This window comes from Trachypithecus francoisi, unplaced genomic scaffold, assembly GCF_009764315.1.
Source record: "Trachypithecus francoisi isolate TF-2019V2 unplaced genomic scaffold, Tfra_2.0 Lachesis_group17, whole genome shotgun sequence".
NCBI lineage: Eukaryota > Metazoa > Chordata > Mammalia > Primates > Cercopithecidae > Trachypithecus > Trachypithecus francoisi.
In genome coordinates this window covers 54845134-54868605 of record NW_022681462.1, presented here as the reverse complement: position 1 = coordinate 54868605, position 23472 = coordinate 54845134, and the positions used below count along the sequence as shown (strand labels likewise).

Genomic DNA, 23472 nt, shown 5'->3' with positions numbered 1-23472 from the left:
TGATGATTGCTGATATTGAGCATTTTTTCATATGTTTGCCATTTGTTTATCAACTTTTAAGAACTGTCTATTTATGTCCTTTGTCCAGTTCTTCATGGGATTTTTTTCTTGCTGATTTGTTTGAATCCCTTGTATATTCTGGACACTAGTCCTTTGTCTAATGCATAGTTTGCAAATATTTTCTCCCATTCTGTGGATGGTCTGTTTACTATGCTGATTATTGTTTTTTTTTTTTTTTTTTTTTTTTGCTGTACAGAGCATTTTAGCTTAAGTAGGTCCCATTTATTTATTCTTGTTTTTGTTGCATTTGCTTCGGGGGTCTTAGTCATAAATTCTTTGCCTAGGTCAATGTCTAGAAGAGTTTTTCCAATATTGTCTTTTAGAATTTTTATAGTTTTAGGTCTTATATTTAAATCTTTGATCCATCTTGAGTTGATTTTTGTATACAGTGAGAGATAGGGATTCTGTTTCATCCTTCTACATGTGGCTTGCCAGTTTTCCCAGCACCATTAAATAGGCTGTCCATTTCCAATATACGTTTTGTATGCTTTGTTGAAGATCAGTTGGTTATACATATTTGGCTTTATTTCTGGGTTATTTATTCTGTTGCACTGGTCTACATGCCTGCTTCTATACCAGTGCCATGCTCTTTTGGTAACCATAACCTTGTCATATAATTTGAAGTCAGGTAATGTGATACCTCCAGATTTGTTCTTTTTGCTTAGAATTGCTTGGGCTATTCATGCTCTTTTTTGGTTCCATGTGAATTTTAGGATTTTCTTTTCTAATTCTGTTAAAAAATGATGCTGGTATTTTGATGGGAATTGCACTGAATCTATAGATTGCTTTTGACAGTATGGTCATTTTCACAATATTGGTTCTTCCAATCCATGAGCGTGGAATGTATTTCCATTTGTTTGTTTCATCTATGATTTCTTTCAGCAGTGTTGTGCAGTTCTCCTTGTAGAGATCTTTCACCTCCTTGGTTAAACATATTCCTAGGTAATTAAGATTTTACTAATAAAATTAAGCTAATGAAATTAACATAACTTATGCATGGCACTCTTTGGAGTTGAGAAAGCCACATAATTAGTGTAGTTTTAAAACTGGTTTTAACTGACAGCGTAATTGGGGAAATAAGACTTAAACACATGAAACAATTTATAATTCAAGGCAGTATAATATAAAGAGTTAGATTATGGGTTCTGTGAGGGCCCAGATAAACAGTGAAAATTGTATGGGTATAATCCTTTTTGAAGAATGGATAAGAATCTAAAGGAAACAGAAGAAAAAAGGGAAAATGTAAGTGAAAACAAAATATTTGAAAAACTAGAAAAACCCTGGGACTTTATAGGGAGATTGATCTGACTAAAGTAACAATAGGCCAGTTTTGGAGAGTTGTGGAGAAATGTGAATCTGCTAAGAATATGAATATCAATAGTTTGAAAACAGAGGCATCATAAAAAAGGAGACAGGGAGCTTGTAATCAGTCAAGTATGACACTGAAATTAGACAATTTACAGCAAGGCTCCTAAATAATGGCTATGATGGGGGGATAGTAACTGGAAACCAGAATCAGCCCAGAAATTCCAGATTATAGATTCTTAATCCCAAAAAGACAATACTGATGGGACAATCAAGAGCAGGAATGAGAGGGAAAATCTTCTAGATAGTGTTCAGTTTATCTCTCGTTTTCAATTGCTTTTTTCAACTTGTTTTGTTGTTGTTGTTGCTGTTGCTGTTGTTGTTAAGGGGCCATATGCTCAAGGTGCTTGCTGAAGTTGTGATGAGGTTCTTTCTACAGGATGTGCTCAACGAGGTAAGTTTAAAGATGGTTAAAGGAACATAACTCTCAAGTGATAAATTACTAGGTATTAATTCTAAAAGAAAAGAGGAGATGGCTTCTCAGTGTGAACACACTTCCAGTGTTAGAGGAAGTACTAGTTAAGAGACAAGATGGGATAATCTCTTGTGCTTAAATTCTATTTTTTAAAAAATTTACTTTCTTTTTGTGCTTTTTTTAATCTAATATTTTTAATTTCCAAATTAAATGGTATACATGTAATGTGAAATTTTATCAAATTTAGGATATTAGGAATCCAGAGATACAGGTCTTACTCTTCATATCTTATTCATGAGAGTAATTTTTTTTCCTTTACAGTGCCTTATAAATGGGTGATTAGCCCATGGGAAGAAGCCAGGTAGGTGCTGACTATAGCATATGTCTCTCATATGCTTGATACTTCTTGAAATTCTAGAAGCTCAGATATTTTCCCAGTTTTAAGGCATTACCTCTTGTTTCAGTGAAGATGGTCTGGGAGATGAAGTACATTTCAGTCTGATTTTTACTGGACATATCTAAGGGTGGGTCTTTTCAGAGTGCAAGTTTTGACGGGAGAATGATTATGAAAGAAAACAAAAGTGTCTGGGGGCTTGGGAGTTGGAAAATGCACCTAAAGGAGGGAAAAACACTACATTAAGTAGAATGAGCAATATTTCTGCCAAAGACCAACTATCTTCAATTTGCAATTCCATATAGGTTCAGTCAAAGGTAAATCACAAACCCAGACATTAGCCTAGAATGATTGGTAGCATTTTTATAAGGACATGTCTTGAAACAGAAAATTCACAACTAATATTTTAATCATTTTTCTTTTCTTTCTTGTCACTCTTGACTTCAATTTGATAATAGCCAGGTAAGCATTCCAGGAGCTACTGAGCTAAAGTACTTCCTGATAATATCCCCACTGTCTCAGGGATTAGTGGTCATAGGTGACCCGTTAAGAATGAGACATTGTGTCAATTCCAAAGTTCAAGTAGAGCTTGACCTCTAAATCTATTCTAGATAATTCTTTTGATAGTTGGAATATAATATATCTTGAGATCACTGCTTTTAATTAATGATTACCCCTCTGCCTTTATCTTAATTCCCTTTATCTTCATCAGTGAAAGAGTCACACTGTGCCAGTGAGGATTGTTGAGTTGGAGGTCAGAAGCAAGTGAATCTTATTTCATCTTTAGTTTGAAATTACATTTCTTTAAATATTGCTTCAAGGGAAAATCAATGGGTATAAACAGAAAATGCTCAAGTATGAGAAAAGTAGACTTCAAGGTGAACTCTTTAAAATATATGGCTCATGAAGAAAAAGCATCCAAAAGGCATATATTTCCGCTTCTGGGGAGTGAAAAAGATGAGCCTTAAAGTGTAATCATTTTATATTAACAACTTCCATCTTCTCACATTCATAATTGCTTTAGCTAATGTAAAAGTGAAGATTTTAGTATTATCAGACATTTGTTTGGGTTAACGGGAAAATGTGATCTAACAAAACAGTAACACAGGATGCAATAAAGTACTACTTTAGAAACGACAGCAAGAGTTACACATTCCAACAGTGCTCGGTCCCATGATCCTTAAATTGCATATAAATAATTAATATGAATACCCCAATGCCAGCTTCTGTGCACTACATTTAGTATGAATTATATGGAAATGCTTCAAAAATGCCTTTAATAGTCAAGGGAATTGCTACCCTCCAAGATATGCAGGAAATAAAATCATTTGTTTGAAAAATAAAATGAAAACAGAAGATCTGATTTAAAACATTCAGGAAAGGCAAGTTTCTTGATCAACTATCTTGTTTTTTATGTGTTTTATCTTTTAGGATTTGTACTAGCCTTCAGGAATACAAAAGTGCGTATGAGTCCTTAGAAAAAAAACATGGTGAAATCACACAAATAACAAAACTGCTGAACAATTAGGAAGTAGTAAAGAGCAAGTCCTGAGAGTTAAGACAGCTCTCTAGAGGGGACACTTGAATAAAGAGTTGAGTACACCAAGGAAGAGATATATGTATTTTTTAATGTTGTATGTCAAAGCATAGAAAGATTCAATATGTATTTGGAAGATTTAAGAGAACCTATGTAGGCTATGCTTATGATCATAAAAATGTCAATATATGACAATACTAGGGTTACTCCCATGGCTACGCCAACATGTCAAAACAGTTTTCACCTAACGTTAGGCAATAGTTGCTCCTGATATCAACTGGGCTGAGAACTGAGAAAGAGGCCTTCAAGTGCTAATTGAGGCTCAAAGAAATCATTTCACTGGTGGAGTTTCATGGGACCAATGTCAGTGGCCCCTATGAACTTCCCATTGCTCTGAAGTTTTGAAGACATGAGACTCCTTGAATTATCTCAGTTTTGTTCTTTCATACTTATGCATTCTAGTAGGTGGGTTTGATAAGACTCAGCCCTGCTGGTCTTTAAGAATATTCAGGAAGACAGTCAATTAACAACATACATTCTTGCTGGAACATAAAACTAGGTAAATTGTGCTGCAGATGATTTAGAAGAGTCTAGGCAGTATAGCTAAGTTAATTTGGAGGGCTCTAGAGCCAGATTGCCTGGATTTAAATTCTGAAACCACAATTTACTACATGATGACCTTGAGCAACTTGCTTAAACTTCATTTACCTTAGTTTCCTCATCTATAAAATAGTTACAATACTACCTAGAGCCTTCATAAAGTTATTGTAAGGAGCGAAGGAGTAAGCCACTTAGAATAGAACCAGCACATAATAATAACGCTATAAATCTTAGCTAAAATTACTGTATCATAAAGATTCAGAGTTTGAGCTCTGGAGTCATACTGCTACTTTGATTTCATTTCTTACTGGCCATGAGAAAGTTCTAACTCGGCTCCTATTGCAGTAGCACCTACTGCAAAGGTCATTACATATAACCATTAGCAAAATGCTCAGTTCTCAATGTGTCGGCAGTTTAAAAAGCCATCACTGTTATTCTTGATATTTTATAAGATTCTCAAACTCTATTATAAAATCAGATGCTTTAATTTATGGACATAATAGTTACAAAATGTTATTCAGAGAAATAGTGAATATCTTATACATTTTCATCTAATTCCTGAAATGGCCTCTCAGCCTGCAGACTTTGAAGTGTTTCAGAAGCCAGAGAGAGTGGACAGAGGAGAAGCTATTTTATTACGTTGAGTGGTAAATTATACTCATTTTTAGCATGCAGAACTACATTTTCATAGTGTAAAAAACGTCTAGCCAGAAGCTTTGTCTGCATGACCATACAGTTGGGAAAATCTATATTTTGTTAACAAAGTATATATAAATATGAAGAGACAAACAGTTATTGTCCTTAGAGTAACTGTGTGTTTGTTTCGATGAAAGCAAATATTTACAATATTTGCTGTAAATAATGTACCTTGACAGACATACAAAATAATGTGACATTTCCTCCTTTCTATTGTATTAAGGATCAAACTTAGTTGATCCATACCAATTATCTGGATATAACTTGCCAAAAATAAAGCGATTTCAACATATGGAGACAAAAATCAAATTATAAATGTGTTCTTCCAAGTTTTATCTAGTGAATCAAGTGAATCTAGTAATAAATGAGGTACCAGTAAGTGATTCGTACAACCAAGACCGATTCCACTATGTTCTCAATATGTAAAAAGTTTCATTAAAATTAGGAAGAGCTGTTTTTTTAAAAAAATATTATTTTTATGAATATGGGGTACTGGTGCAGTGATGCTACTTAGATACACTGCATAGTGGTGCAGTCTGGGCTTTTAGTGTACCTTTCACACAAATTGTGTACATTGTACGCAAAAGATAGTATTTCATCCCTCTCCTGACTCCCTTCTTACCAGTTGGAATCTCCAGTGTCTTTTATATCACTTTGTGTCTGTGTGTACCCAATGTTTAGCATCCATTTATAAAGTGAGAATATGTAGTTTTAAATTTTCTGTTCCTGAGTCATTTCACTAAGAATGATAGCCTCTAGTTCCATCCATATTGTTGCAAAAGACATGAATTGTGCTTTTTCATGCCTGAGTAGTATGTCATGATGTACATATACCATTTTATTTATTTAACTTTTTCGTTCAGGAGTACAAGTGCAGGTTTGTTATACAGAGATATTGTGTGTCATGGAGCTTTGGCATACAGATTATTTCATCACCTGGGCAATAAGCATAGTACATGATAGGTAGTTTTACGATCCTTTCTCTCCTCCAAACCTTCACCCTCTATCCACAAATAGGCTTCAGGGTCTGTTGCTCCCTTCTTTGTGTCCATGTGGTTCTCGATGTTTAGCTTCCACTTACAAGTGAGAACAAACAGTATTTGGCTTTCTGTTCCTGTGTTAGTATACTTAGGATAGTGGCCTCCACCTTCATCCATGTTGCTGCAAAGGACATGATCTCGTTCTTTTTTATGGCTGCATAGAATTCCACGGTTTATAGGTACCACGTTTTCTTTATTCAGCTTACCATTGATGGGCATTTCAGTTGATTTCATGTCCTTGCTATTGTGAATAGTGCTGCAGTGAACATACATGTATATGTGTTTTTTTTTTTTTTTTTTTTGAGACAGAGTCTCGCTCTGTCGCCGGGCTGGAGTGCAGTGGCCCGATCTCAGCTCACTGCAAGCTCCGCCTCCGGGGTTTACGCCATTCTCCTGCCTCGGCCTCCCGAGTAGCTGGGACTACAGGCGCCCGCCACCTCGCCCGGCTAGTTTTATTTATTTATTTATTTTTTTATTTATTTATTTTTTTTTTTGAGGCGGAGTCTCGCTCTGTCGCCCAGGCTGGAGTGCAGTGGCCGGATCTCAGCTCACTGCAAGCTCCGCCTCCCGGGTTTACGCCATTCTCCTGCCTCAGCCTCCGAGTAGCTGGGACTACAGGCGCCCGCCACCTCGCCCGGCTAGTTTTTGTATTTTTAGTAGAGACGGGGTTTCACTGTATTAGCCAGGAGGGTCTCGATCTCCTGACCTCATGATCCGCCCATCTCGGCCTCCCAAAGTGCTGGGATTACAGGCTTGAGCCACCGCGCCCGGCCGTATATGTGTCTTTATGACAGAACGATTCATATTCCGTTGGGTATATCCCCAATCATGAGATTTCTGGGTTGAATGTAGTTCTGTTTTTTGTTCTTTGAGAAATTGCTACACTACTTTCTACAATGGTTGAACTGATTTATAGTTCCAACAACAGTATATAAGTGTTCTTTTCTCCACAACCTCACCAACATCTGTTTTTTTTTAGTTTTTAATAATAGCCATTCTGACTGGTGTGAGATGGTATCTCACTGTGGTTTTAATTTACATTTCTCTAATGATCAATGATATTGAGATTTTTTCATATGCTTGTTGGCCACATATTTGTCTTCTTTTGAAAAGTGTTCATGTCCTTTGTCCACTTTTTAATTAGGTTTTTTTTCTTGTAAATTTGTTTAAGTTCCTTATAGTTGCTAGATATTAGACCTTTCACACTTGTATAGTCCAAAAATTTTCTGGTTTTGTAGGCTGCCTGTTTACTTTATTGCTAGTCTGCTGTGCAGAAGCTCTTTAGTCTAATTAGATCCCATTTGTCAATTTTTCCTTCTATTGCAATTGCTTTTGGCATCTTCATCATAAAATCTTCGCCTGTTCCTATGTCAAGAATGGTACCGAGGTTGTCTTCCAGGGTTTTATAGTTTTGAGTTTTTGTTTAAGTTATTTTTGGGTGGGGGGGATTGAGTCTCCCTGTGTCACCTGTGCTGGAGTACAGTGGCGCGATCTCAGTTCACTGCAAGCTCCGCCTCCCAGGTTCACGCCATTCTCCTGCCTCAGCCTCCTGAGTAGATGGGACTGCAGATGCCTGCCACCTCGCCTGGCTAATTTTTTTGTATTTTTAGTAGAGACTGGGTTTCACCGTTTTAGCCAGGATGGTCTCGACCTCCTGACTTCGTGATCCACCCGCCTCAGCCTCCCAAAGTGCGGGGATTACAGGCGTGAGCCACCGTGCCCAGCCATTAAGTCTTTAATTCATCTTGAGTTGGTTTGTGTGGTGTAAGGAAGGGGTCAAGCTTCAATATTTTACATTTGGCTAGTCAGTCATCTCAGCACTATTGACTAAGGAGTCCTTTTCTATTGCTTGTTGTCATCAACTTTGTCAAAAATTCGATGTAGTTGTGCAGCTTTATTTCTGGGGTCTCTACTTTGGTTCATTGATCTATGTGACTGTTTTTGTACCAATAGCATGCTGTTTTGTTTACTGTAGACTTGTAGTATAGTTTGAAGTAGGGTAATGTGATGCCTCCAGCTTTGTTCTTTTTGCTTGGATTGCCTTGGCTATTCAGACTCTTTTTTGGTTCCTTATGAATTTTAAAACAGCTTTTCCTAATGTGGCAAAGAATGCCATTAGTAGCTTGATAGGAATAGCATTAAGTCTGCAAATGGCTTTGGGCAGTATGATCATTCTAATAATATTGATTATTCCTATCCGTGAACATGGAGTGTTTTATCACTCTTCTGTATCCTCTCTGATTTCCTTGAACAGTGTTTTGTAATTCTCACAGAAGAGATAATTCACTTCCTTAGTTATCTGTATTCCTAGGTATTTCATTTTTTCTGTGGCTATTGTGAATGGGATTGTATTCTTGAGTTAGCATTCAGCTTGGACAATGTTGGTGTATAGAAATGCTACTGATTTTGGACACTGGTTTTGTAATGTGAAACTTTGCCCGACATGTTTATCACATCTAGGAATCTTTGGGGGAGAGACTAGGGTTTTCCCAGGTTGAGAATCACATTGTCTGTGAAGAGAAATAGCTTGACTTCCTCTCTATTTGAATACCTTTTCTTTGTTTCTCTTGTCTGATTTCTCGGGCGAGGACTTCCAAAACTATGTTGAATGAAGTGTTGAAAAAAGACATCCTTGTCTTGTTCTTATTTTCAAGAGGAATGCTTCCAGCTTTCACCTATTCAGTATGATGTTGGCTGTGGGTTTGTCATAGATGTCTCTCATTATTTTGAGTTATGTTGCCTCAACACGTAGTATGTTGAGGGTTTTTAACATAAAAGAATGTTAAATTTGATCAGAAGGTTCTGCATCTACTAATATGAACATGCGGTTTTTGGCTTTAGTTCAGTTTATGTGGTGAACCACATTTATTGGTTTGCATATGTTGAACCATTCTTGCATCTCAGGATTAAAGTCAACTTGATTGTGGTGTTTTCGTTGTTTTTTTTTTTTATTTTTTATTTTTTTTTTTTGAGGCGGAGTCTCGCTCTGTCGCCCGGGCTGGAGTGCAGTGGCCGGATCTCAGCTCACTGCAAGCTCCGCCTCCCGGGTTCACGCCATTCTCCTGCCTCAGCCTCCCAAGTAGCTGGGACTACAGGCGCCCGCCACCTCACCCGGCTAGTTTTTTGTATTTTTAGTAGAGACGGGGTTTCACCGTGTTAGCCAGGATGGTCTCGATCTCCTGACCTCGTGATCCACCCGTCTCGGCCTCCCAAAGTGCTGGGATTACAGGCTTGAGCCACCGCGCCCGGCCTGTTTTAGCTTTTTGAAATGCTGCTGGATTTGGTTTTCTAGTATTTTGTTGAGGATTTTTTCATCAATAATTACCAAGGATGTTTGCTTGAAGTTTTCCTTTTTCATTGTGCCTCTTCCAGCTTTTGGTATCAGGATAATGCTGGCCTCATAGAATGAGTTAGGGAGGAGTCCCTCCTCCTCAATATTTTGAAATACTTTCAGTAGGAATGGTACCAGATCTTTATAATTCTGGTAGAATTTGGTCATGAATCCATCTGCTCCTTGGATTTTTCTGCTTGGTAGGCATTTTGTGACTGATTTAACTCTGGAACTCATTATTTGTCTGTTCAGGAATTCAATTTCTTCCTGGTTCAACCTTGAAGGTTATTATGTTTCCAGGAATTTACCTATTTCTTGTAGCTTTTCTAGTTTGTGTGCATAGTGGTGTTTGTGGTAGTCTCTGAGAGTATTTGTATTTCCCGTAGTCATTTTTTATTGTATCCATTTGGACCTTCTCTATTTTTTCCTTTATTAGTCTAGCTAGTAGTCTACCAATATTACTTATTCTTTCAAATAACCAACTCCTGGATACTTTGGTCTTTTGTGTGGTTTTTTGCATTTCAATTTTCTTCAGTTCAGCTCTGATTTTGGTTATTTCTTCCTCTATCTTGGGGGTTAGTTTTCTCTTTGTTTTCTAGTTCTTCTAAGTGTCATTTTAGATTGTTGAGCTCTTTTTCATTTTTAATGTGGTATTTAGTGCTATAAACTTTCTTAACACGGCTTTAACTGTGCCCCAGAGATTCTTCTATGTTGTATCTTCATCTTATTTCATTTCAAAAAAAATTTAATTTCTGCCTTAATTTCATTGTTTACCCAATAGTCATTCAGGAGCGTGTCATTTAATTTCCATGTGATTGTATAGTTTTGAGTGTTTTCTTAGTATAGATTTTTGTTTTTATTGTGCTGTGATCTGACAGTGTGTTTGGTATAATCTTATTTTTTTCCAATATGCTGAGGATGGTTTTATGTCTGATTGTCTGGTCAATTTTAGAGTATATATTATGTGCAGATGAGACAAATGAATACTATGCTGTTTTGGGGTAGAGAATTCAGTAGATACCTGTTAGGCCCGTTTAGTCAAGCATCAAGTTCAAGTCCTATTTATGTCTGTTAGTTTTCTGTCTCAATAACATGTATAGCACTGACAGTGGAGTGTTGAAGTCTCCCACTATTACTGTGTGGTTATCTAAGTCTCTTCAGAGATCTCTAAAAACTTGCTCTACAAATCTGGACGCTCCTGTGTTGGGTGCATATATACTTAAGATATGTCTTCTTGTTGAATGGATCCCTCTACCATTATGTAATGCCCTTTTTGTCTTTTTAAAATCATCTTTGGACTAAAGTGTATCTTGTCTGAAATTAGAATAGCAACCCTGGCATTTTTCTTTTCATCTTGTATATTCAGCAAGAAGGTCACACTGCACAATAAGAAACAGACAGAGGAGACGGCGGCCTTCCAGGAGGTCATGAAGGGGCTGAGCCTGATGGGGCCGCAGGGCTCCAGCTCCAGAAATCCCAGTACCTGCAACCGGGCCCAAGCGTGGCCAGTACCACGGCGGTTCCCTGGCCCAACGTGAACCAGATCGGGAGTGGCACCATGGACCTGCCCTTTCAGACCCCCTTCCAATCCTTGGGCCTGGACACCAGCCTGACCACCAGGCACCATGGGGTGCTGAACGGAGTGTACTGGGAGCGCAGCTGGCTAGGCTCCCCGCACCGCCTACATGTGTCAAGGGACAAACACAGACAGCAGGCCAACAGCTACTCCTAGGGCACAGTGTACCTCTTGCCACCCGCGGACACCAGCTAGAGGAGGACCAATTCTGACTCTGCCCTGCACCAGAGCACAATGACGGCCCATGCTGCCAGAATCCTTTACTAGTGGGTCCCAGGACGGGCACCAGAAAAGAGTTTTACTGTTAACAGTCCCGGGAATGGAAGAGACCACATCAGAGGCAGACAAAATCCTTTCCAAGCAAGCGTGGGAAACCAAGAAGACAGGATCCACGACCAAGTCCTGCGCAGAATCAACATCTTCGCGTCCTCCGACCAGGAAAACACTACAGCCCTGATCTCCGCCACCCACAATTCTGGGGGTTCCCTGCCCGGCATGACTAACATCCACTTCCCCTCCTGGCTCGACCCCGAGGTCGAGCCCATCTCGACCACACTGAGTAGCTCCAGCAGCACCCGGCAACCTCTCGGCCAACCTGATGCACCTGGGCATCAGCGGCGCCGGCCAGGGGATGAGCACACCTGGCTCTCCTCCGCAGCACCGTCCAGCCAGCGTCAGGCCCCTGTCCCTAAGCACAAAGGTGAGCCATCAGCAGGCATTGCCCACCCTGTCCCCACTGTCATCCTTCACTCAGGCCGTGGCCTTGGATGCCCTGTCTCTGGAGCAGCAGCTGCCCTACGCTTTCTTCACTCAGACGGACTCCCAGGAGCCGCTGCCCCAGCCCCGCCTCCGCCTCCGCCTCCTCCTCCGCCTGCGTTCCAGCAGCCGCCACCCCCGCCGCCCCCACAGGCGCCCGTCTGCCTGCCCCCCGGCGGCCCCCAGTTGCCCAGCACCAACCTGAGTCATGGGCCACAGCTCCCCCTGCTCGCGGTCACGGTACCATCCTCTCTCTTCCAGTCCCCCCGGAGAATCCCGGCCAGCCGTCGATGGAGATCCACATCGCCTCGATGCAGGCTCTGCAGCAGTAGCGGCACTAGCTCCGTCTCCTCGCCAACCAGTCTCCCACCTCGCCAGTCTCCAATCAAGGCGTCTCTCCAGGGAGCTCCCCGCAACACACTTCCACCCTGTGCAGCGTGTTTGGGAACGCACACTATGAGCAGCAGATGGCGGCCAGGCAGGCCAATGTTCTGTCTCACCAGCTGGAGCAGTTCAACATGATGGAAAACGCCATCAGCTCCCTGTACAGCCCGGGCTCCACGCTCAACTATTCGCAGGTGGCCATGATAGGCCTCATCGCCAGCTACAGGCGCCTGCCGAACTCACAGCAGCTGGGCTACCTCAGCCACCGTGGCATCCCCAACATTATCCTCACAGTGGCAGGAGAGTCTCCCCCGCTCCCCCAGCCTCCTTAAAAAACTGACCAGCTCTCTGGTTGGGGTCGGCGACGTCAGCTTCAACTCGGACAACCAGTTTCCCCTGGATGAACTCAAGATCGACCTCCTGACCCTGGAGGGACTGCACATGCTCAATGACCCCCGACGTGGTTCTGGCCGACCCAGCCACCCAGAACACCTTCCAGATGGACCGCCTGCGAGCGGCCGCGCCGGCACGCTGCCGCTCAGCCATCCGATGGCGCCTCCCCAGCCCGGGGACAGCAGCGCTCCGTCCCTCGCCAACAGCTGAGCTTGTGATTCTGAGCTTGCAATGCTGCCAAGCGCCCCCAGCGCGCCCCCGGTTGTCCACCTCCCACGAAGCCCAGTTGCTAGGCCGTGAGCCGAGCGTCCACCCACTTGCCGGTCCAGGCTGGGCTGGGATCCGAGGCTGTGAGCCCCCCGCCCCCGCAGACCCTCCCTGCACAGGCCCCCTAGCCCGCAGCTCCGGGGCCTGAGTCATCCACTGTAAGATGCGGGAAGTATCAGCTCCGGGCACGGCGAGCAGGCTTAGGGGAGGAGCGCGCATGGGTCCGCCAGGGCTGTGGCCCACGGTGCATTTTCTGACTGTGCAGCTCTCACTGCCTTCCTCGGTTCCCCGACCCCCAACCCATCTGCCACTCCCAGCCCGTGGTCAGGTAGAGACTGAGCCGCACGCCGCCCCAGGGAGGAGGCGCCAGAGCGCGGGAAAGACGCAAAGTGAAATAAACAATATGTTGACGGCAAAATTATATACATATATAAAATATATATATTATAAACATAATATATATAAATGCTGAATATACACCCCCTATCTCTTCTGGCTTGTAGGGCTCGTGCTGAAAGTTCCACTATTAGCCTGATGGGTTTCCCTTTGTAGGTGACCTGCCCCTTCTCTCTTAACTGGCTTCAATTTTTTTTTCCCCCTCGTGTCTATCTTGGAAATCTAATCATCGTGTGCCTTGGGAATGGTCATCTTGTATAGTATTTTGCAGTTCTCTTCATTTTTTTGAATTTAAAGTTGGCCTCGCTCGTGAGGTTGGGAAAAATTTTCATAGATAATATCCTCAAATATGTTTTCCAAGTTGCTTCTTTTTTCTCCCTCTCTTTCAAGGACGCTTATGTTGTAGAGTTGTAGATTTGGTTTCTTTACACAATCCTATATAGCTGAGAATTTTTGTTCTTTCTTTTTCTTCCTTTATTTTCTTCTGCTGAGTTAGCCTAGAGAATGTCTTTGAGCTCTGAGATTCCTTCCTCAACTTGATCATTTCTACTGTTTGTTTTGTTTTGTTTTGTTTTTGAGACGGAGTCTCGCTCTGTTGCCAAACTGGAGTGCAGTGGCATGACCGCGGCTCACCGCAACCTCTGCCTCCCGGGTTCAAGCAATTCTCCCACCTCAGCCTCCGGAGCAGCTGGGATTACAGGCACATGCCAACAGGCCCAGCTAATTTTTGTATTTTTAGTAGAGTCTGGGTTTCACCATGTTCGCCAGGATGGTCTGGATCTCTTGACTTGATGATCCATCCGCCTGGGCCTCCCAAAGTGCTGGGATTACAGGCATGAGCCACCGCGCCTGGCCTATTCTACTGTTAATACTTGTGCTTATATTATAAAATTACTGGAGGGTATTTTTCAGCTCTATCAGATCACTTTGCCTTTTGCTTACAATGGCAATTTTGTCTTTCAGGTCTTCTATTATTTTACTGTAATCCTCGATTCCTTGGATTAAATTTTGACTTTCTCCTGAATCTCAATGATCTTTGTCCTTATCAATATTCTGAATTCTATGTCTGTCATTTCAGCCTGCTTAAGATCCTTACTGGGGAACTAGTGTGGTCATTTGAAGGATAAAAGATACTCTTGGCTTTTTGAGTTTCCAGAGTTATTTCACTGGTTCTTTCTCATCTGTGTGAGCTAATGTTCTTTTAACTGTATTGCAATTTGAGTACAATCAGTTGCTTCCTTTTCTGGATATTTTCAGAGGGCTGAGGCTTTGTGCAGGGCCTATATTTGTAGCTGAATTCTTTCACAGAGGCATATATTTGCAAATACTTTACCAAATTTTTTTCAATTATTCATTAATGGACACAAGTTGATTCTATAATTTTTCTATTGTACATAGTGCTGCTATGAACAAATGAGTGCAAGTGTCTTTTTAACATGATGATTTATTTCTCTTTGGATAGATTCCAATAGTGGGGTTGCTGGATCAAAGATTAGTTCTATTTTTACTTCTTTGAGAAATCTCCATATGGTTTTCCAAAGAGGTGGTACTCATTTACATTCCCATCAGCAGTGTATAAGCCTTCCCTTTTCTCCACATCCTTGCCAGCATTTGTTGTTTCTTCACTTTTTAGTAATAGTCATTCTGGTTAAGATGGTATCTCACTGTGGTTCTAATATCCATTTCTCTTCTGATTAGCAATGTTGAGCACTTTTCATATGTGTATTGGCTGCTTTTAAGTCATCTTTTGAACAATATCTGTTCATGTCCTTTGCCTACTTTTTGACGGTTTTTTGTTGTTGTTGTTGTTGTTGTTGTTGTTTTTCTCATTTGTTGAGTTGAGTTCCTTGTAGATTCTGGGAATTAGTACTTTCTCAGATGCATAGTTTGCAAATATTTTCTCCCATTCTGTAGGTTGTCAGTTTACTCAGTTGATTACTTCTTTTACAATCTTCTGCTGTGCAGAAGATTTTTAGTTTGAGTCCCATTTGCCTATTTTTGTTTTTGTTGCATTTTCTTTTGAAAATTCAGTCCTAAATTATTTGCCTGGAACAATGGGCAAAATATCCTCTTGGGTTTTTATAACTTCAAGTCTAACATTTAATCCACAGGAGTTAATTTTTGAATATGGTGAGAGATAGAGGTCGTTTTATTTACCTGCATATGGTTCAGCTGTTATCCCAGCACCACTTATCGAATTAGATTTCTTTTCCCCAGTGTATATTTTTGCTGGCTTTGTAAAAGATCATTTGGTTTTAGATATGTGGCTTTATTTCTGGGTTCTCTACTCTTCCATTTATCTGTGTATCTATTTTTATACTAGTATGATGGTGGTTTGGTTAATATAGCTTTGTAGTATAATTTGATGTCAGGTAATGTGATGCCTGTAGCGTTCTTCTTTTTGCTTAGGATAGCTATGGCTATTTGGACCCTTTTTCATTTCCATGTAAATTTATTTTTTTTCCTGTTTATCAAAGAATGATAGTTGACAGAAATTGCATTGAATCTATTGATTGCTTAGGGCAGTACGGTCACTTTAATGATATTGATTCTTGCAATCCATGAGCATCAATGTTTTTCCATTTGTGTCATCTATCATTTCTTTTATCAGTGTTTCATAGTTCTCCTTGTAGAGATCTTTCACCTCCCTGGTTAAATGTATTCCTAGGCATTTCCTGTTTGTTTTGTGTATTGTAAATGGGATTGGATTCTTGATTTGGTTCCCAGTTTGATGATTATGGTGTATAGAAACACAACTGATTTTTATAATCTGATTTTGTAACCTTATTCTTTACTGAAGTCACTTATAAAATCTAGGAGGCTTTTGGAGGAGTCTTTAGGGTTTCTAGGTATAAAATCATACCATCCGTGAAGAGATAATTTGACTTCCTCTTTGCCTATTTAGATGTCTTTTATTTCTTTCTTTTGTCTGATGACTCTGACTAGGACTTCAAGTACTATGTTGAATAAGAGTGATGAGAGTGGACATCCTTATCCTTTTCCCACTTCTTAAGAGGAATGCTTTTAACTTTTCCCATTGCAGTATCATGTTGTCTATGGGTTAGTCATATATGGCTTTTATTATTTTGTTATGTTCCTTCTATGCCTAGCATAGCAAAGGTTTTTCATCAGGAAGTGCTGCTGAATTTTATCAAATGCTTTTTCTGTATGTATTTATATAATCATATGCTTTTGTTTTTAATTCTGTTTATGTGGTGAATCATATTTATTAATATGCATATGTAAAACCAAACTTTCATCCCTATAATAAAACCCACTTAGTAAACTTATATTATCTTTTTGATGTGTTGTTGATTTCGGTTTACTATCATTTTGTTGAGGATTTTCGCATCTATGTTCACCAAACATATTGGTCTGTAGTTTTCCTTTTTTTGTAGTGTCTTTGCCTGGCATTAATATCAAGGCAATGCTGGCTTTATAAAATGAGTTAGGGAAGATTTCCTTCCCTCAATTTTTGGGAACAGTTTTAGCAAGTTTAGTATTAGTACTTCATTGTGTATCTGGTAGAATTTGTCTCTGAAACTACCTGGTCCTAGGCTTTTTTTATTATTAAGATATATATATATATATATATTTTTTTTTTTTTTTTTTTTTTTTTTTTGAGACAGAGTCTTGCTCTGTGGCCCAGGCTGGACTGCAGTGGCCGGATCTCAGCTCACTGCAAGCTCCGCCTCCCGGGTTTACGCCATTCTCCTGCCTCAGCCTCCTGAATAGCTGTGACTACAGGCGCCCACCACCTCGCCTGGCTAGTTTTTTGTATTTTTTAGTAGAGACGGGGTTTCACCGTGTTAGCCAGGATGGTCTCGATCTCCTGACCTCATGATCCGCCCGTTTCGGCCTCCCAAAGTGTTGGGATTACAGGCTTGAGCCACTGCGCCCAGCTATTAAGGTATTTTTTTATTACCAGTTTACTTTCACTGCTTATTATTGGTCTGTTCAGGATTTCTACGTCTTCCTGATTCAATCTTGGGAGGTTGTATGTTTCTAGGAATTTATCCACTTTCTCTAGACTTTCTAGTTTGTGTACATAGAGATGCTCATAGTAGTCTCTGATGATCTTTTATGTTTTTGTTGTATCAGTTATAATGTCATCTTTATCATTTCTGTTTGTGCTTATATGAATCTTCTCTATTTCTTGGTTAATCTAGCTAGTGGTCTATCAATTTTGATTATCTTTTCAAATAACATATTTTTCATTTCATTGATTATTTGTTTTTTGGTCTCCATTTCATTTAGTTCAGCTCTGATCTTTGTTATTCCAGAGAAGCAAGCTGGGTGGAACTAGACTGGGCTAGTCCATCTATACATCCTCTAATGGCAGGTATAAGCACTAGCTTTGTTGGGGTGTCTGGAAGGCAGTAGCCAAGTGGCAAGAGATGTCGCTGGGCATGGAGTAGAGAAATCTCTACTTCCTCAAATTCTCCACCTTGAAATGGATGGGTAGCCCAGACTCCTAATCTAAGATATGCGTGCTTCAAATGCCTAGAGATACATTCAGCCATGGAGCAGAGGGGGCGCTGCCACACCAGAATCTTTGCACCTGAAAGGAGGGGTGGCTCAGGCTGAGCAGGTGCACTGAATGCCTGGAAATGTGCCCTGGTGTGAAGTGTAGAGGTTGCTGCTGCATGAGAAATAAGGATCTCTGCATGAGAAAAAATGGGTGGGTCAGGCTCCTATATCAGGTGAGTAAGTTTGACAAAGGTCTGAGAATATGCCTGGGTATGGGGTAGAGACAGTACAACTGTGTCAAAATTTCTCCACAGGAAAGGAGGGATGACTCAGATTCCTAATCCAGGCACGGGGGTGGGCTGAATGTTCAGAATTATGCCCAGTTATGAAGCATCAAAGACTCCACTGCATCAAGATCTCTCTGCAGGAAAGAAAGAACTCAGGCTCCTATCCACATGAGTGGATGTATTGAATGCCTGTAATTATGCCTGGGCCTGAGGTGGAGAGGGTAATACTGCACCATGGTCTCTGCACAGACAGAGAGGCATGGCTCAGGTCTCCATTCTAGGCCACTTGGTAGGCCAAATGCTGGAAATATGTCCCCCAGAAAGAAGCGGATTAATTTCTGTGAAGCAGAGTAACTGCTGCTGCAACAAGGTCTTTGCAGGGGAAGGGAAGGTAATCTCAGGGGTGGGGTGTGCCTCCCCCACACTTCTCTAAACTTGTGGGGCACACTCTCCTGACTGACCAAAGGAGCAGACTACCCAGCAATGACACTAGTCCTAGGCTGCAAAGCTGTTCCTGGCCACACAAATCATGCCACCCAGAGAAGCTGTGGCTTCAGCAATTCTTCTGCTCTAGTCTGATGACAGGAAAGAGCCCAATTCCAGTGCCTACTGCTGGGGTGCAGGCTACACTCATCACTCAGTTCTGATTGTGGGTACCTTTCCCCTGCTCCAGAGTATGTGCTCCAGTCTCCAGCCAGAGTCTAAAATCCCTGTGGCAGCTGCCCCTGCTGGGTCACCAAAAATTACTGACTTTGTATGAAACTAGATTGAAAACAGTGTCCTCTCAGTCCAAGTCTGGGAAAATGTTCACAGCTTTTCCTGGCATCTTTCCCTCATACCCTCTACCAGGCTTTTCCCATGTTAGCCCTGGGGCTTGGGAGAAACTAGGTGCTCTTTGGATGAATTTCTAGTTAAAAAGTGAATCATAGATGAAGACTGCCTCTTTTATGCACTGAGGCTTCACTCACTTTTATCAGTCAAATGCTATCACACAGGCTGCTTGTAAACCTTCTCTTCCCCAGTATCTGGAGTGCCCTTCACTTTTTGGGTGAATTCTATATTCCTTCCTGAGTAAAAGCTCACGGTGTTGCTCTTTATATGCCTTTTTGCTATTTCCAACTGAATGAAGCATGCTAAAAGCCTCTAATCCACCATCTTGGGAAAGAAAAAAAAACAAGAGCTTTAATTTAAAAAGATTGGTCAGCCAGGCATGGTGGCTGACGCCTGTAATCCCAGCACTTTGGGAGGCTGATGTGGGTGGATCACAAGGTCAGGAGATCGAGACCATCCTGGCTAACACGGTGAAACCCCATCTCTACTGAAAATACAAAAAAATTAGCCAGGTGTGGTGGCAGGCACCTGTAGTCCCAGCTACTCGGGAGGCTGAGGCACAAGAATGACATGAACCCTGGAGATGGAGCTTGCAGTGAGCCGGGATTGCACCCCTGCACTCCAGCCTGGGCGACAGAGAGAGACTCCATCTCAAAAAACAAACAAAAAGGATTGGTCAAGTTATGGTATAAGATTCCTTGTTGGCCGGGCGCAATGGGTCACACCTGTAATCCCAGCACTTTGAGAGGCCAAGACGGGCAGATCACTTGAGGTCAGGAGTTCGAGACCAGCCTGGTCAATATGGGGAAACCCCGTCTCAACTAAAAATATAAAACTCAGTGGCCGGCCGGGCGTGGTGGCTCAAGCCTGTAATCCCAGCACTTTGGGAAGCCGAGACGGGTGGATCACGAGGTCAGGAGATCGAGACCATCCTGGCTAACATGGTGAAACCCCATCTCTACTAAAAAATACAAAAAACTAGCCAGGCGAGGTGGCGGGCGCCTGTAGTCCCAGCTACTCGGGAGGCTGAGGCAGGCGAATGGCATAAACCCGGGAGGCGGAGCTTGCAGTGAGCTGAGATCCGGCCACTGCACTCCAGCCCGGGCGACAGAGCGAGACTCTGTCTCAAAAAAAAAAAAAAAAAAAAAAAAAAATTAGTGGCCAGGAGCGGTGGCTCACACCTGTAATCCCAGCACTTGGGAGGCCAAGGCAGGCAGATCACAAGGTCAGGAATTCAAGACCAGCCTGGCCAACATAGTGAAACCCTGTCTCTACTAAAAATACAAAAATTAGCTAGGCATGGTGGCGTGCGTCTGTAATCCCAGCTACTCGGGAGACTGAGGCAGGAGAATCACTTGAACCTAAGAGCCAGAGGTTGCAGTGAGCCAAGGTTGTGCCATTGCACTCTAGCCTGGGCAACAAGAGCAAGACTCGCTCTCAAAAAAAAAAAAAAATTAGCCGGGCATGGTGGTGCGTGCCTGTAGTCCCAGCTACTTCAGAGGCTGAGGCAGGGTAATCGCTTGAACCCAGGAGGCGAGGGTTGCAGTGAGCCCGGATTGTGCCACTGCACTCCAGCCTGGGTGACAGAGCAAGACCAAGTCTCAAAAATAAAAAAAAAATAAATAAAAATAAACATTCCTTGCTGTTATAATATGCACTGCCCTTCTGGATATCTTCACTGTTTTCTTAGATCATACAAAGTATAATCATCTCAAAAGAATATTAGTTAAGGTGTTCATTATTTAAACATTGATTACTTAATGGAAATTGGTGAATGATCACAGAATCACCTTGATTGAATCTAAAATTGATTGATATTTATAGAGATACAGATTTTAAGATCATCTTTGAACTCACCCCTGGTGTTCATTTTCTACTGCATTGTCACAGACACAATGTCTGTCCAGCAGCTCTTTTTTTATTGCATTTTTGGCAGATCTTCAAACGCCTTACTTACACCTACTATTAAGGGATGTATAGATGGACTTGCCCAGTCCAGCCCCACCCAGCTTGTTTTCACCCAGTTCCACCCCACCCAGCTGGTTTTCCCTCTCTGGAACCAAGCAGGGAGCACAGACCATGGTGCACTCTATAGGACAGCTCATTGCCTGAGGCAATAGAGAGCATCTCACAGTAAACAAAGATCACTGCTTACACGGTAGCAGCAGGCAATGAGAGGGCTTGTGCAGAGAAACTCCCATTTTTAAAACTCTCAGATCTCATGAGACCCATTCATCATTACAAGAACCAGATGGAAAAGACCCACCCCCATAATTCAATCATTTTCCACCCGGTCCCTCCCAAAACATGTGGGAATTATGGGAGCTAGAAGATGAGATTTGGGTGGGAACACAGAACCAAGCCATATCATTGACTTAAAAGAAAAATCAATCAATCCTAAGGCCATGCATGCCAATTCTCTACATATGACTTCTATCAATGACATAATCCTTCATAATTCTTATTCCTTATGACAAACCAATATTAAATCACAGAAGATGAAGAACAGTTTTAGCAATCCACCAACATTCTTGTTTTATTTTTCTCTCATTTCTACTTCTTGTTTTGTCACTGAAAACTAAGAGAATTTCTTTATGTATTATTCTGTTCTCACATTGCTATAAAGATACTACCTGAGACTGGGTAATTTATAAATAAAAGAAGTTTAATTGACTCACAGTTCTGCATGGCTGGGGAAGCATCAGGAAACTTACAATCATGGCAGAGGGTGAAGAGGAAGCAAGGCATGTCTTACCTGGTAGCAGGAGAGAGATAGCATGCAGGGGAAACTGCCACTTTTAAACAATCAGATCTCGTGAGAACTCCCTCACTAGCAGGAGAATAGCACGGGGGAAACCATGCCATGATCCAGTCACCTACCTCCAGGTCCCTCCCTTCACACATGGGGATTACATTTTGAAATGAGATTTGGGTAGGGACACAGAGCCAAACCTTCTGCTTCTTTTTGAAGAAAATCCTTTTAAACAGTAGACAACAGATATGTAAACATCTTGAGGAATCTACCTCATTTAATACTTTTCTCCAAGTCACTTAGAAGCCAGAGTCCTACTGAAATACTCTGAAGAAGGCAGGTCAAGCATAGATTTTTTCAAACTTAAGCCTCATATAAACAGGATATTCAAACACTCGATTTCCTAGCTCTTCTGGCTTGTTCTCTCTTTATCCCAAAATATTGATATTCAAACATCTTGTCTTTGGCTTATCCATCATCCCACCCTCTTTTCTTGACTTTGATTTGATTTTACAGTACACTGAAAAATTCCATAGTTTCTGTTGGTAAGAAATTACAATCCATACTTTATGTTTAAAATTATAGAGAAATTATCTCTAGAGAGATAGCCACTATTTCAAGAGCCTGGATGCCTAAGGACAATCACAATTATGTATTTCTCCCAATTTGTTAACTCATATGTCAGAATTATTTCTGGAGAATCAGACTCTATGGAGAAATATTCTGAATGTCAAGATAGTGATTTTAAAAGGCAATGTATGTAATAAAAGGCAGAAGTTTAAGTCACTTTATTTCACACACACACATTGTTTCTACATTTAAAGAAGTGGGGTTTGATTATAGAAAATTTGAGCACTTGGCCAAACTATCATTCACCCAATATTATCAAGGAAAAAGGTAGAGCTTAAGAGTCCAGTATGTGGTTAGAAGGTTTGCAAAAGAGGACCCATATTAAGAGAAGGCTGGTGGGTCCACCCTGTACTGCACATTCACTAGCCCAGTGAGCTCTCAGAAGATGTGAAGAGCTAGTAGCACCAGCTGGCCAGAGGCCTTTTACTTCTTTTTTATTCCTTTTTTTTTTTTTTTTTTTAGACGGAGTTTCACTCTGTCACCCAAGCTGGAGCGAAGTGGGGCAATCTTGGCTTACTGCAACCTCCGCCTCGCGGGTTCAAGCGATGCTCCTCCTCAGCCTCCCGAGTAGCTGGGACTACAGGCACGTGCCACCATGCCTGGCTAATTTTTGTATTTTTAGTAGAGACCAGGTTTCACCATGTTGGTCAGGCTGATCTCAAACTCCTGACCTCAGGTGATCCACCTGCCTTGGCCTCCCAAAGTGCTGGGATTACAGGCGTGAGCCACCATGCCTGGCTGAGGCCTTTTACTTCTATTCAAAGGACAAAGTTCTTCATCTGAAGACAATTATGTAAAATGATCTCACTGCTAAAGAATTATGAAGAGTTATTTAGTAATACTAGAAGTTTAAAGGGAAAAAGTATCAGAGCATATTCAGACTTTAAGCAATCTTTTTCCAAGGGGTTTGGAAACCTATACAAAGATTTCAGCTGTCTTTTCAGATAAGCAGGGGCAAATACTTACGCTTCTCAGAGCTATTATTTCCTCATTTGGGAAATCAGAAAAATATCATCTGTTTTGGTGGCTGTATTTAATGAGACAATATATGTTAAATAGGTGTCCAGTACTATGGGCTAAAGAATGGTAGATTTTAGCATGAATAGAGCAAATGTTAAGATTTTCTCATCATTAACAATGAAAACATTTTAACGGTATATTAAATACTTTATTGCATTCTTAAACCAAAGATGCTGGATGAAATAGAACTTTCTTGGTGACTTGACATCATTGGTATTGCATGTTCTAAGAGTGAAACCACTAGATTTTTTAAAATTTTGTGTGGCTTTTTG

General features: G+C 41.3%; 1 pseudogene; it reads left to right on the top strand.

The window, feature by feature from the left end:
* Positions 1–1805: 1805 nt before the first annotated feature.
* On the top strand, positions 1806–12962 carry LOC117062848 (annotated as a pseudogene).
* Positions 12963–23472: the final 10510 nt, after the last annotated feature.